This window comes from Mustela putorius, unplaced genomic scaffold, assembly GCF_011764305.1.
Source record: "Mustela putorius furo isolate JIRA1106 unplaced genomic scaffold, ASM1176430v1.1 tig00003909_pilon_pilon_pilon, whole genome shotgun sequence".
In the NCBI taxonomy this organism is placed as follows: Eukaryota; Metazoa; Chordata; class Mammalia; order Carnivora; family Mustelidae; genus Mustela; species Mustela putorius.
In genome coordinates, this window is record NW_025422057.1 from 35,192,906 (window position 1) to 35,208,963 (window position 16,058).

Here is a 16,058-nt window from a genome sequence, read left to right on the forward strand (position 1 = left end):
GGGGGAAGTATCCTTTTTCTGACTGTTTTCAACTAGATTTAGTAATTTGTGATAAAAATGCTTGGATGAGAAACCACTTGAATTACATGCCTTCTGCTTTCTCTTTTCATGTGTGAGACTAAATAAAAGTGTGTCTGTACATGTAGTCACATTCAATAGAACAAGATGGCTAAATATTGGCAAAACAAGGCAAGTCAAAAATTTTAATTTCTGCTACTGCACAGTATAGATAACCCATTTCTAAACAAGTCTACTGATTAATTCACCTGTGAGTTACATACCCCTAATTATAATCCACTGATGTTTTCTTTTACTTCCTATTAAATACATTGCTTTTCAGGCACCCTCCATCCCTCCTTCATGCACATGAACTCCGGGGTGGGGGTTGGAGTCCAGATGGGGGTGCTAGAAAACTGCAGGGTGTTAGCCCCTGGGAACTAGTGGCCTTGAGAAACACATTCCCAACCTCCACAAACATGCCTCTGGAGCTCAGGTGGCGGAGAGAGGGTTGTGAAGCTGGATATGCTGAGAGCTCCGGCTGGCCTGCATGAAGGTGTGGTGAAGCTGCTTTTCAGCTATGTAAGTGTCAGCCTAAAGTGCAACAGTGATGGCATCCAAATATAAACTCATTAGCCTGGGAAAAACTGGGAGTGAGGTGGAAGAACATTTCACCTTCCCAAATCCAGATGGAAAACCAAGCTCATTAATTATACCTATGGGGAATAGGAGTTTGAGGGGTGGGGAGGTTAGAGAGCTGGTGGTTTCCATGGAACAAGGGGAAGGAGTAAATTACAAGGTAATGGAATTTCTAATTATAGATAACATTCTATTATAATTACATAAAATAATACTAATCCAGTGAACAATAGCAAAGTAAGTTCTGGCAGGTCATTTAAGAGTGTTTTATAACTAATATCTTAAGTATAACAAGTATGGCTGTGAAATAGTAAACTTTTTTTAAAGGAAACATCCTTTTCACATTTCAACTGAGTGTTGTCCTAAAGTAGTAGTAAATTTGGCGAAGGAAACTATTTTAGCCACGTTGGCATTGTTAAAAACGTTGTTAGAACTCTTCCTTAGGTTTAATGACTGTGGCTTTTAAAAATTATTATTTAAAAACAGCTTTTCTTTATTAATAAACAATACGTTGTCATTACAGAAAAAGACAGAAAATACAAATTAGCAAAATGAAGAAAATATTAAATTCTGGGTCCTACTCAACTTCAGATCATTGTCAAGACCTTGGTCTGTTTCTTTACAAAATCGATCTATCTCTCTACACACACACATACTGTTTCTTGATTTGTTTTTATAAAAACAGAACATACTGGACACCTGGGTGGCTCAGTGGGTTAAGCCGCTGCCTTCGGCTCAGGTCATGATCTCAGGGTCCTGGGATCGAGTTCCGCGTCGGGCACTCTGCTCAGCGGGGAGCCTGCTTCCTCCTCTCTCTCTCTCTCTCTCTCTCTGCCTGCCTCTATGCCTACTTGTGATCTCTCTCTGTCAAATAAATAAATAAAACCTTAAAAAAAAAAACAGAACATACTGAAACGCTGTTTGAATCTGTGCAACTTATTCTTCAGAATACCCTCAGTTTGACTTTTTTTTTTTTTTTTTAATTTGTGCAATGTTATGTAGAGGCAAAACTGAAGAATAGAGTGGGTGATCATCAAGCTTTGAATTCTGAATCAGACCTCTGTTCTTTCACTCTGGATTCCGAAGGCCATTGACCTAGTCAAGGCCCTCAGGATCTCCAACCCAAATTATTTCCTTAGCTTGCCACTTTATCTCACCTTCAGTGTTTTACCTGCTCCAAGTCCTACAGGAATGATCTTTTTCAAAATATATAACTTCGTGTCAGTCCTTTGTTTAAAAAATGCGTCAGTGATCTTTCAAGGCAAAGCTTTGAAACCCCTCATTTAGCATCTATCTGAATTCTTTACAAAGCAGGCATTTTCTTAATTAGAATCCATTTTTCTTTCTCTCTGCTCCAAGAGCATAACGTACACACTTCCATTTATGTACCTATTACCTTACATCTTAGTATTTTATTCTCCCAGTAGGTCATGGCATAGAGAGGAAAGGGCATGTCTAATTTCTCCTTGAATCCCTGGGGTGTACTATTAAGGAGGCACTTGATATGCTCAGAATAAATGATAAGATGTTTTCTTGGCATGGCTTCTCAGGGCTCTGAGGACAATTTCCAATGAGGAACTACAAAAATGCTCCAAGTGTTGGACTGCCCTCATTCAGATAATTTGGTCTGGTATTGCTTCTTCAAAGCCTGGATCTTCTAGGGCAGTGCTGTCGGTCAGAACTCCCTGCAGTGGTGAAAGTGTTCTCTATCTGTTCTATCCTATACAATAGCCACTAGCCACATGTGGCCACTGAGCACTTGAAATGTGGCTCTTGTGTCTGAGGAACTGAATTGTTCCTTTTAGTTAATTTCTATTTGAGTAGCCAAATGTAACACGTGCTGTCCTAGAACACAGCAGGGCTCTAGAGTCCCATCTCAACTTTTTAAAAGTCTTTTTGAGGTACCCAAACTTAGTGTCATCTTCATTAAAGAGCTTTATTGTATCTTAATTTCTTTCTTTAGAACATATGCAAGCAAACCTTCCCCCAAAGAATGAGGGCAGATTTAAAAGAGTTCTGATAACAAGCCTAAAAACCTCAATGATATCTTCTTTTTTTTTTTTTAAAGATTTTATTTATTTGACAGACAGAGATCACAAATAGGCATAGAGGAAAGCAGAGAAGGAGGGAGGAAGCAGGCTCCCTGCTGAACAGAGAGCAGGACCTGGGATCATGACCAGAGCCGAAAGCAGAGGCTTTAACCCACTGAGCCACCCAGGTGCCCCAATATCTTCCTTTTTTAAATTATTTTTTTTTCTTCTTATTCTGTTTTCACAGGACTTTGCACTTGTGGATGAAACAAACATCTTGTCTTAGCCCAGTGTGATGTAGAAGGAAATATGACTGGCAGTAAAATTAAGTATGTGTTTTTAAGTTGGCTTGGGATGGCTTCTTTAGATATTTCCGAAGGAATATCAATGTATCAACACACACACACACACACACACACGTGCATGTGCCTAGATACCTCAATATAGGTAGATAAATGTTGCCTTAAATCTTAACCCCAATTTTATATTTGTTTTTACAAAACAACAAAAACGTCCCCTTCATGATGCACCCATTTGAAAATTTTCATGAATCTCAGTTAAAAGAAGCTCTATGGGGGCACCTGGCTGGCTCAATCGGAAGTGGGTACAACTCTTAATCTTGGGGTCATGAGTTTGAGTCCCACATTGGGGGTAGAGATTATTTGAATAAATGAAACTTTAAAAAAATAAAAAGGAATAAAAGGAATGATATGTTCTAAGGTTGCCGAAGGCATCAGTATAAGTCAAAATGGCAGATACTATTATTCATTCTTCCCCTTTCTTTTGCTGATTCAGTATGAGATGGCACTAAGCCCAGTTAAAGGTGATTTCTTTTCTGTTATAGTTTCTTACGGCCATATGAGAATTCTGGCCAATGAGGGGTAAGCTGGGTGTTTTAGGCAAACTTTTGCTACCTTTTTCCTGCCTGAAATTAGTGTATGATGTGTGGATATGGTGCTACAATCTTGTAGCCATGAGGGTGCAAGTATGAGGATGAATGCCAAAACACTAAGGACAATATGGTGGAATGACAGAAGACATTTACAATGTTCCTGAAATTGTGGAATTGACACATCAGCTTGGACTGCCAAATCTGAATTTCTTGTTTTGTGAAACAGATCCCTATCTTGCTTAAATTAGTGTTAATTGATAATTCTGTCATCTGCAGCCAAGCACAATCCTGTTGCACACAGTGTGTGTACATGTATGGGCACACACACAGGGTTTTGGGTTATTTTTTTGTGGGTTTTTTTTTTTTTTTTGGTCTTAGTTGATGCCAAAACTAGTAAATTGATTAAATTTCTACTACTGGTTTAAACTTTTGTTTCAGTTATGAAAACACAATTTTAATCAAGTAAAACATGTCATCTTAATTCTAAGAGTAATAGTTTGGAAATTGCAATAACCTTTGTACAAGCTATTGTACAAGCATTTCCCATCAGAGTTAGAAAAGGTGACTCTGTATGTATTTCAACTCAAAGTACTGGAAAGGCTAAAATTAGGAGTTTTGAACATTAGCTTTTAGTTCTGGTTCTTCCAGTTTTTAACGAATTATGTGGCTTTGGCAAAACCACTCTGTCTTTGGTTAGTTTCTCTATCCTTGCATGGATATTGTGAGTCAAAATGAGAAACAAAGTGCTTTGTGAATTGCGATGCATTTTAGAAAAAAATATTTTTTTATTTATTTGAGAGAAAGAGCATGAAAAAGGGGAGGGGAAGAAGAGGAGGCAGATTCTCCACTTAGCTCAGAGCGTGAGGCAGGGCTCAATGTGGGGCTGGGTCCCAGGACTCTGAGATCACTACCTGAGCTGAAATCAGATACTTAACTGTCTGAGCCACCAAGGTGCGTGAATTGTGATACACTTTAATAAATCTAATGAGTACTTACTGGGTAACAAGTTTGTGCTAAGAGCTCTCCAAGTATTCTCTTCAGGAACCTTACTTTTAATATTGTTATGGAATAGGAACTGTTGACCTTAAAAGAAAAACAGCAGGGGCACCTGGGTGGCTTAGATGGTTAATCACCTGACTTTTGATTTGAGCTCAGGTGTTGATCTCAAGGTTATGAGTTCAAGCCCCATGTTGGGTTTCATTCTGGGTATGGAGCCTACTTAGAAAAAAAAAGTAAAACAGAAGATAGGTTTATTTGGAAATAGCAGAGAAATTGCAATTCAGAACATGCAAGCTGTGGGAAAACATAAGCAAGTCTGAAGACCAAAGGAGAGGAAATTTTACAGAGAAAAGGAGAAAGTTGGGAGCGACTGCTTTGAACTGAAGGTCATTGGAGGAAATGGACAGTTCAGGCTGATGATGGTTTCTTACTGGCTGAGCTTGCTGGCTAGGCAAGGAGAAATTCTTCCTACCCCCTCATGCAGGAGTAGTAAGCTAGGATTCTTCCTAGTCTGTGTCAATGCTTGACTAAATGGTAGAGTGTGAGAGCTCCCCCTTTTGGCCTCCAGATTCCCCCCCCCCCCATTTAAAAAAGATTTTATTTATTTGACAGAGTGAGAGAGCACAAGCAGGGGGAGTGGCAGAAGGAAAGGGAGAAGCAGGCTTCCCACTGAGCAGGGAGCCACAAGTGGGCCTCCATCCCAGGACACTGGGATCATGACCTAAGCCGAAGGCAGACACTTAATTGAGTGAGCCACCCAGGTGGCCACGAACTGCATTTTAAGTAAGGTTTGCTTTATTTGGATTCACAGAACTCAACCCCATTGTACAGAGGGGGGAATTAAAGAATCATATCTAGTAAAGTGTGCAAATTCATCTCTTTATACTCCACAATACAGAAAAGTTCAAAAAATGTTTATGCCAGGAATAGAGTTATATTTTATTTCTTTTTTTTTTTTTAAGATTTTATTTATGTATTTGACAGAGAGAGATCACAAGTAGGCAGAGAGACAGGCAGAGAGAGAGGGGAAGCAGGCTCCCTGCTGAACAGAGAGCCCGATGTGGGACTTGATCCCAGGACCCTGAGATCATGACCTAAGCCAAAGGCAGAGGCTTACTTAACCCACTGAGCCACCCAGGCGTCCCTAGTTATATTTTATTTCTTTTGAAATCCTGAATTATTTACCATTTAGGGTGTTGTAAACTCAGATTTGGCCATAGTGAAACACTGCTACTGAAGGCCTATCCAACACCTCTCTGTTGTCTAACATCCTAAAGGAACAATTTCTTTTAGAGGTACTAAAATAATCAACCCTTACGAGGTGACAATCCACGTTAAGCATTTGGCTAATAATTACTATTGCCTCCGGAGTTTTTTGGAGACAGATACAGAGAATCCCCAACCTTTTGCAACCTCTTGGCCCACAGGAATAACAAATATTGAACAGATGAATGTTAAATGCTTCACAGAGACTCTGCCTTTGTAGGCTCTGCAAATGTTACTATGTTACAATCATGCTTTGATCAGGAAAGTGGCAGAGGACATTTTGGAAAGATTTTTAGTAAACTGTGTTATTTAAACACATGAGGTATGAGGGTTCATTTTGAAAAGGCAGACAAATATGAAATGAGGTTCCCAGTATCACTGTTTTGGTAGACGCATTAGCACTCACACGGTTAATCTCTAAAAACAAAGCAGGTACATTAAACTTTCCTAGGTCAACACTGTTCCTGCCATATTTTTCTTTACAGGGAACTGAAGCTGAGTGACTTCATCAGCCACAAGGCAAAGGTATTGTGTGACATGAGGATTGCCAACAAGAGAATGCGTTCCAGAATTTCAAGAAGTTCCTGGCTTCAGGGTCTGTCTTAATGCATTCTGATGATCAAGGACCATAGTTTCTTTTATCTGGTCCTTCTTTTCATCATGCAGGGGCTTGGCTTAGTGACAAAATGCTAAATGGCACTAGAACATCTACTTGAAAAAATGCTTTCAACATAGAAGTTGTAATACATTGGTAAAGAAGTTCATGGTGAAAGTCAAGAAGTTCTACAACTACCATGATACTTATAGGCTTTTATAATTACGCTCATTACAAACCTCTTTTGGAAACCCATTTCCAGGGACAAATCTGGATTTTTAGTGATGGCCCCTAATATAATTTCCATGGTTGCTGATGAGACACTTGTCTTACAAATCCAGAAAAGCCAGGTTGAACGTCACTGTCCTCAGTTATCCATCACTATAGATGTTGTGCCACTGAAAGTTTTAATTTAATTTTTTTAAAGGTTGTATTTATTTATTTTAAACATAGAGACAGAGAGTGAGAGCTAATGCAAGCAAGAGGAGGAGCAGAGGGAGAGGGACGAGCAGACTCTTGAGTGCAGAGCCTGACTTGGGGACTTGAGCCCACAACCCTGAGATCAGGACCTGAGCCAAAATCAAGAGTTGGATGCTTAACTGACTGAGCCACCCAGGCACCCCTTGAAAATTTTAATTTCAGGAGGCTTTCCTGGACCATTCTTATCTGGTTGATAAAGTCAGTAATTCAATGACCAATTAACTGACATTACTGATCAGTTACTATATAACAGGCAACATACAAGAATTATGTTTAGGATACAAGAATTATGAAACTATCCCCAAGAAGTTTATAGTATAGTGCAATGATCTTCAAACTTTTATATGCAGTAGACTGACTCTCTTGAAACTTATTAAAATGAAGACTTTCAGCCTTCCTCCAAGATTAGAGCTGCCAAGTTGCAAGAATCATCAGGTAGGGGAATGAGGAAAGGTTTGGTCTTCATGTTAGAGTCTATAGGAATGTACCTTCTGGTATGCGAGCACACCCCTGGGGTGACTGCAGAGTCTGGGATATACAGTGGGCCTTGTAGTGTCTTCCCAATATCTGTTTCTCTTCCTTTTGGTAAACGTACTTCCCATCTTTACCCATTGTATTTTAGGAGACTATGTCTCTATGTCTGGCTGAAGGAGTGGGCATATGTCTCAGAATCAGTCAGCCACAATCCCTTCTCTTGACCTCAGTATTTGGCTCAGGAATGGGCACATGACCCAACTCATGGTAACAAGAGGTAAAAAGGTGTTTTCTGGGAACTTTTAGGAGAGCATGCTTCCTTACACAGAGAACTTGCAGGAACAGTCTCCTCTCTCTTCCAAGATGTAATAGAGGAAGCAATCTCCCTGGGAGCTAGGAACACCTTTTTTTTCAGAATGACTCTGACACTATGGAGGGCAGAAAGGAAAGGGATAAAAGGAACCAGTTATTTAATGTGTCCAATGACAGTGATGAGCCCCTCAACTTGTCTGACTCATTAATTCCTGCTTCTTTTGAGAAAAAATTTGTTTGGTACGTGTGTGTGTGTGTGTTACTTGCAACAATATAAGTCCTAGCTGTTGCGGTTGGAAGACCATTAACTATACTCTAAACTTCCTGGAGATGGTTTGGTAATTTTTGTGTCCTAAACACCCATGGCAGTATGGTGCCTGCTGTATAGTAACAGATCAATCATGTTGGCTAATTGGTGACTGAACTACTGATTTTATAAACCAGATAAAGGTGGTCCAGGAAGATCTTCTAAAATTAAAACTAACTTTGAGATGGGCCCCAGAATCTTTGTGTTAGACAGGATACTCCCGGTGATTTTGAAGTATGTGACAAATTACCCAGTCAATATGTTTAGATAGATCTCATTTTCAGAGAGTAGAGGTGTTTGCCTCATAAACAGTTTGAAAAACCCCTAAGGAAAATATGTAGGTTAAGTGTTAAAAGTTTAACTAAATCATATCTAATGAATTTTATTTTGAAGGTTTAAGTCATCTGTCCCTAATACATCTGCCAAGGATAACAGCTCTTAAAACTTAAAGTCATATATTTTCTGCTTTGCTATCCTAAGAAATGATTCCATTGCAACCACAATGATGACAATTGTTATACTTCTTATGTGGTGAAGTGGAGAAAATGGGTTTTATGTAATCATTACTTAGTGAAAATTGAACTGTCACCTCAAACAGTCAACAGTCAGAACAGAAAATTTAAGTAAAACTGAGAACTCTTTTACTCTTCAACTTCACAAAAGTAAAAAATGTTACATAAAACTGATATACACATTTATTGTCATCTTCCTCTTTCAGATATTAGCTCATCATATCTATACTCTGCTGATAAGATAGTGAAATGCTAAAATTTAGTAAGTGGCAGATTAAAATAGCCAAAAGAAAATTGTACTGTTTATTTACCCACATCTTAGAGGATTAGGCATAAAATGCTTTCCGTAAATGATGCCTCATTAATATTAATATTCTTTCTACTTGGAGGTGCTCATTGTATTTGTAGTTAACCTTTTACTTTCCTAAAAAGATAATCTTTTTCTGAGGAAATGATACGAAGAAAAACGGACCAAAACAATCTTAGAATGTTTTCTATAAAATTGCAACATGCACTGTGGTTTTTTTTAAAAAATTGATTGATTGATCTTTTTATCTATTTATCCATCTGTCTATCTATTTATCTTTTTATCTATTTTTCTATCTATCTATTTATTCACAAAGGGAGAGTGCGCGTGCGTGAGTGGGGGTGGGGGATGTCCGGGCAGAGAGAGAATCTCAGACTCTGCTCTGAGGGCAGAGCCCCATGCCAGGCTCCATCTCAGAACCCTGAGATCATGACCTGAGCTGAAATCAAGAGTCTGGGGCTTAATTGACTGAGCCAACCAGGTGCCCTGCAACATGCACTTTTAAAAGACCTCCATTCAAAAAAAAAAAAAAAAAAAAAAAAGACTTCCATTCAGTTAAATAAGATAACCTTATATGATTCTGAAAACCTTATCTGTGGCTTGGGTGAAATCTTCCTGTGTGCCAACAGAGTTCTCCCAGTGACTGCTTGAGGCGGAAATTCTGTTGGTCAATATCAGAGGCAGAATTTCTGAAGTGGTCCTAAAAGACATCCTGCCCTAATATCCAGCCACCACGGATCTGATGAGATCTCTCTCGTGATTGGGTTATGTGGCACAGCTGACCTTAAGATAGAGCGATGGTGGATCTCATCTAATCACATGGGTCCTGAAAAGTGTTGTGCTTTCTCCAGCTGGCAGCAAAATCAGAAAGATTCAAAGAGTGAGAAGGACTTCATGCTCCATCATGGCTTTGATGATGGAGGAGGCCATAAGAAGGAAGGTTAAGTGGCCTTAAGGATCTGAGAGAGAGGCCTCAGTGACTGTCAGCCGGGAAGTCACAGCTCAAGTAACTTCAACAGCTTCAGTGAGCTTCTGAGCGGGTTCTTCCCAGAACCTCCCCACACGAGCCAGCTGGCCGGCACTTGGACCCCAGCCTTGTGAGACTCTAAGCCGAGAACCCACCCAAAGCCTGCCTGGACTTCTGACCTACAGAACTATAAGATCATAAATGGGTATTATCTTAAGCAACTAAATTTGTGGTAACTTTTTTTTTTTTTTAAAGATTTTATTTATTTATTTGTCAGAGAGAGAGCGAGCGAGAGCGAGCACAGGCAGACAGAGTGGAAGGCAGAGTCAGAGGGAGAAACAGGCTCCCTGCGGAGCAAGGAGCCTGATGTGGGACTCGATCCCAGGACGCCGGGATCATGACCTGAGCTGAAGGCAGCGGCTTAACCAACTGAGCCACCCAGGCGTCCCTAAATTTGTGGTAACTTTTTACATTGTAATAGAAAATGGGGATGATCGAGACAAATGCAAGCAGAGTAAGGTAGGGAGACCTCAGAATGCTTCTAGTGCACTGGTTTCCTAGACAAAGAGGATCTCTAGACATAGGAAACAGAAACTACAAGCAGTTTCCAACTTTAAAAACCCAACATTAAGTCATACATTTATTATTATTAAATACTGCTAAATGGATTTAATTGATCTTGATAACCACAAAGCTTCTCTGTTTTCAGCTCCACTGGAACAGACATTATCCCCATTATGCCCAATATTAAGAACAGAACGTAGAACAAATAAATGATAAATGCTAAAGGATTTGGGCTAGAATTATATTCAGTCTGTATTACAACCACAGTTGTTCAACGGTTGCCAATTATGTTTTGAATTCATTAGATAATAAACTTGTTTGTATGTAGAAATGCAATTCGATTGGCCAAATCATTCAAAACACAGGCTTGTTGGGCAGGGGACAGTAACAAAAAAGATATTAGTTATTAATTTGTTTAAAAAAAAAACCTGTTACTGGGCGCCTGCTTGGCTCAGTTGTTAAGCAGCTGCCATCTACTCAGGTCATGATCCCAGGATCCTGGGATCAAGTCTTGCCTTGGGCTTCCTGCTCAGAGGGGAGTCTGCTTCTCCTTCAGCCCCTCACTCCCACTCATGCTCGTGATTTCTCGCTCTCGCAAAAATAAATTTTAAAAATCTAAAAAAACCTATTTTGGTCCACACCCCATTCTAAAGACACAGATGAGGGAACTAGTTAGGCTAAGCAATTATATAACTGATAGCTAAATCATGGCAACAGTTCTAAATGTTTATGATAGAAAGCTTTTTAATCAAACAAGAGTCTATCCAAGTTTAAAACTGGTAAGTGCTGCTGCTCAATCAGCTGTGTGAAAAAGTGGAAATAGACCAAAAAAAAAAATTTTTTTTTTTTAAAATCAGGCTTTAAAGAAATAAAAAAAAATTTAAAAAGCAGGTATTAGATTCACAATTAGTGGAACAGGGACTCCTTTCCATTTGGTTTCATGAAACAAAATTTACGGAGCACCAACTATATGAAAGGTATTAATAGATACTCTTCGGACTTCAAGAATGCCTGTCTCGACCCCACAGGAGTAACCACCTAGGAGGGGAGCAGAGGCAAGTACCTGCAAAAACACAGTATGAGGGGGAAGGAAGGCAGGAGAAGGGGGGAAAAGGAGTGGCTCCTGGGGGGAACAAAGAACTAGGGAAGCTAAACGGGCACAGCGCTTCCTTGTGCCTGGAAGGGCTGGAAGGGTTTCACGGAGGTGTCCCCTGGCATGGAGACAATGGTCCCCGAGGGGCGTTTCCTCGGAGGTTTATTACATTTTACAGAGGAGATGTCTCATTAGAAACTTGTCCCTTGAATGCTTGTCCTGCCAGGGACCTGAAATGTGAACCGAAGGAAAACCAGCTGTGGAAAGGCTACGCCTCAGGGAGAGATACACAGAAATTATCTAGAGGAAAGTTGAGCCGGCTTTGTGCCCCTGCAGCCCACGCCCCTGAGATGTAACTCCCCCGTCCCGCCGCTTGTCCTTAAATGCGGTGATGTTTAACTTCACCGTTGGAGGAATGTGGAGGATCAAGCCTCTTAAAACATGAAAAGATGGAGCACCAATGTTTCAGATCCTGCTTCATGTCTGAGAGGAATAAGGAGCATCTCTAATCCCATTTGTAGTGGCTGGTTTCTTCTCTCCAGTCCAGGGACTTAATCCCTAGACGCCTTGGCGCTCTGGCACTTAGCCTCTATTTGAAGTGTTCTTTTTATATTTGTGGGATGTTTGCTCAAACCAAACTACAGAATTTATCAACAGGCATGCGCCCCACCCAAAAAAAAAGGAAAAGAAAAGAAAAATACAAAGAACATCTGAAAAAGAAGATAGATTTTTTTTTGGAAGCTATTTATTCATCTGGAACTACGTCAGTGGTGTTCGGTAATCTTGATTATATTGCCCTCTAGTGGTATCGAGAGGGTATAAGGTGCAGTAAACATTTCCTTTCAGGTAGTCTTCAGGTTTATTGAGCATCTATTGTCTAGCACCGAGACAGCCTCTGAGAATAGTGAGATGTTAAGAGATGGTTCTTCCCCTTGTTGAAATCTTGGTCCAGCAGTGGAGGCACTAGCCACAGCATAGTGTGAAAAGGAACTACAGTGGAAGTATGTACAAAGATCAATGAGCATGCAGAGGAGAAAATAATTAATTCTCCCTAAGCATATCTGGAAGGGCTTTCCAAACACATCACAGTTGAGCAGCACCTTGAAAAATGCATAGGAATTTTCCAGCTGTGTGTGTGTGTGTGTGCACGAACATGTGTCTATTGCTTCACGACTGAAGGAGCAGCCTGAGTAAAGGAAGCTAGTCCTTTATTAATGGTTAAAATACATACTGTGTTCTCGTGATGGCTCTGTGCCTTCCATGTGAGATTCAAATGTGCTTCAGCCTGATGTTATAATCCTACCTCCCCAGGTGTACCCACAAAACACTTTGCAAACTTCCTGCAGGTTTTATATTTGAAAGGTTGGGACAAACTGATTAAATAGGCCTTCATATCATAGTCAAGATTTTGTTTTAACATGATTTTATCTATTATGATTATAATAGTATATATAACATAATATAATACAATTTATATAATAATATGTAAATGATTTTGTTCTTAATAATAATCCAGGCTACTTTATAATATATGCTATGGTTGGTTCTCACCTTCCTCTTCTTGGATGTATAATACTGACTTTGTTTCACCATCATTTCTAAAAGTCCTATGTTCCTTAATTTGTGATATAAAAGCAGCTTGAAAAATACACTTATTTAACTATCAGACTCCAGTGGTTTGTGGATTTGCTGACTTCCTCTGTGGGTCAATATCTTTCCCTTTGGTTATGTAAAAAAAAAAAAAAAAAAAAAAAAAAAAAGCAGCACCTTCCTGGCTTCTGGGTATCTGGTCAGCACTAGGGCAGGTTCCTGGGCCATCCCCAACTCAGCCACCACTGGGCTGCATGCCATAGGCAATTTCTCCTGGAGCACCCCCCACTCCCCCCCACCCCAGATTTGTGGAATGGGGGATGGGCAGAATAGGTATGAGCAAGGTAATTATCTATGACCCAAGATTCTTTACTTTGCCAAAGTAAAATCCGGTAGGGGAGCAAACATGGGTTCTGAGGCAGACAGATCTGGATCAAATCCTGGCTCTGCCGCTTACTAGCTGTGAGATGTTGGCAAGGGCCTTTCTGAGCTCCACTATCTTCTTCTCTAAAATGGAGATGTTAATATCTACCTCCAGGATTGGGGGAGGGATTAATAAGAATATGTGAAAAGAATCTGGCACAGAGAAAATGATCAGTAAAGATTCGTTGGCTTCCTAACTCCCTTTATTCATTGTAACAAGCAACAGCTGTTCTAAACTTCTGCGTAAATATGAGGACAATAGAACATTTTTTTGCGTACTCCATTGTGTCAAAACTAACACCTAAAAAGGGCCTTGCCATTTGAAACTGTCTCCTTTGCCTCACTTCATTGGCTCTTCAACCAACTCTGTGAAGCATGGCATTGTGACATCTCTTGCCCATCATTTACTGAGAGTCTACTCTGTGCCAAATAAAATGCTGGGATCAAAGCATCAATCACTGCCCTCCAGAAGCCCTCCAGTCAGGTGCAAGGAGGAAGATGAGAAAACCAGCTACAATTCAGCTTAGTAAGTGCTGTGATGCCAAAGGAGTATGGAGGAAGGGCACCTGATTTAAGTTGGCCTTTGAAGTGAAGTGGGCACAGAAAGTGAATCAGGAAGGATCAGTGTTTCTCTTGTGGGAAATGAAAGAAAGTATGCATGGGGACTGGGGAGATGGGGAGAGGAGGAAGGTGAGGTAGGGGGCAGAGTGGTGAAGATAGAGAGAGAGGACTTTCCCAGAAAGAGGAAACACAGGTTATTGAGTCTACAAGACAAAATCCATATTTGTGATCAAATGAATCTTCTAGATCTCCATATTTTGGTCTTTTATTTACATGCCTGGCAGATGTGATGTTGTGAAAGGAATGGGTTTTGCAGCCCAGGTAACAGACGCTTCTTAGAAAAACAGTTAACTGTACCTAAAATAACTCAGCCAGAGGCTAGTTAATGCCAAATTAAAGTTATTAGTTAAACCACAGCGTGTCTAATCCTAATCAGAGTAGCTATAATTATTCACGAAATCATGGTGTCAGTCTTATTTCATATACATGACTATTTCTGTGATCGATTTTTCCTCAAAGAAACTCCGGCATTTTCTAGACTACAACAGCTGCTTTAAAAAGACCGAAAAGTTTCTCAGCCAACAATATGATTTATTCACTCTGTCTTTGTCCATCCATCCCGGTACCCCAGCTACTCACCAGATGTGGACATCTTGGATTCACTCCTCATTTTGTTGAGCTAAAAAATCAGAATGCCAACAGTGAGATGGAGCACACACAGCAGCATGGTGAACAGGCTTCCAAGCCGTGATGGTGAAAGAGATGCAGTTCGAGAGGCACCGCAGATATTTTTTTTCCCTCCCTAACTTGGGCAGGGATGAATTCACTTCTCCAGCCTTGATTCCTGGCATGAACAACCCCAAATTAACATTTTTAGAGCCCTTTTTCTGGGTGAATGTTTGGTGTGTAGAACTTTTCCTCCAAGGATAATTTTAGCCCTGAAAATGCATCAAATTATTTCAAATCCTGGCAAATTTCAAAATATGAGTGGGTGACTTAGGAAGGATCTATTCTCAAGAAATAACAATGGTATCAGCACAATCCAAGAGACTTGGAAAAGAATTTATACACACACACACACACACAACCCAGAAGTTGAAATTGATTTAACACATTGAGATTATGTTACTTGAGTGTTTCTTCTAAATGCCAAAGAATAGATTGCCTTTGACAGTAGAGACAAACCTTTCTAACCCACAGAGAAGAGGGCAGAGAGGTTGGGGTTCACAACTATTACAGCAGAATTACCACTGCAAATGCAACCCCCTCCCATACCACCCCCCTGTCTTTCCTGGGGCTTTTTTTCATGGAACACCAAAAATCAAAGCAATTAAGGTAGAGTTTCAGGGTATGTACTACTCATCCTGTGTGGTTTCAGAATATACACTTTGCAAGGGCAAAATGAAACACCCCAAATGAATAAGTAACCACACATTTGCACATATAATTACTCATATTTGCTTGCAGTCCTTATTCTTTTTAATTTCTCCTCCTACCTCCCAAGTTTCAAGAAATGCAAGAAAGAAATTCAAGACATATTTTTCTAGGTACAATATCCTCCCAGGTGGGCTGCCATTGTCTTTGGTAGCAGGCAAATAGGCTTGAAGTGATTGCTCTATTTCTGCATATTTCTATAGAGTCCAAACCAATAAAAGAGCTCCAGGTAATGGTTTCCGTGCACTTACATGAGCAAAGTTAAGCTCCTGATAAATACCAGTCTCACTTGGAGAAATTTTTCTTTCTAAAAGAGAGGAGAAAGTTGATTATCTTGTAAAATTCGAGAATTCCTATCTCTTCTCTTTGGCCTTGATTCTTGATGTCTATGTAACAATAAAATAAAAGCAACCCATTCCCCCACAGCAGACAGATGGTGGTTGCTAACAGGTGCACACATTCTGTGCACAAGCATGTGTGTGTAAAACATATGCTATGTTACTCCATCCGGAGGGCCACAGTGAGGTTGTCACCAGGCTAGGGGTGTGAATTTCCAAGGCATTGCATGTCTGGGCACTTGGCTAGGGTGCTGGGGAGCATCACCAGATGTTCATCG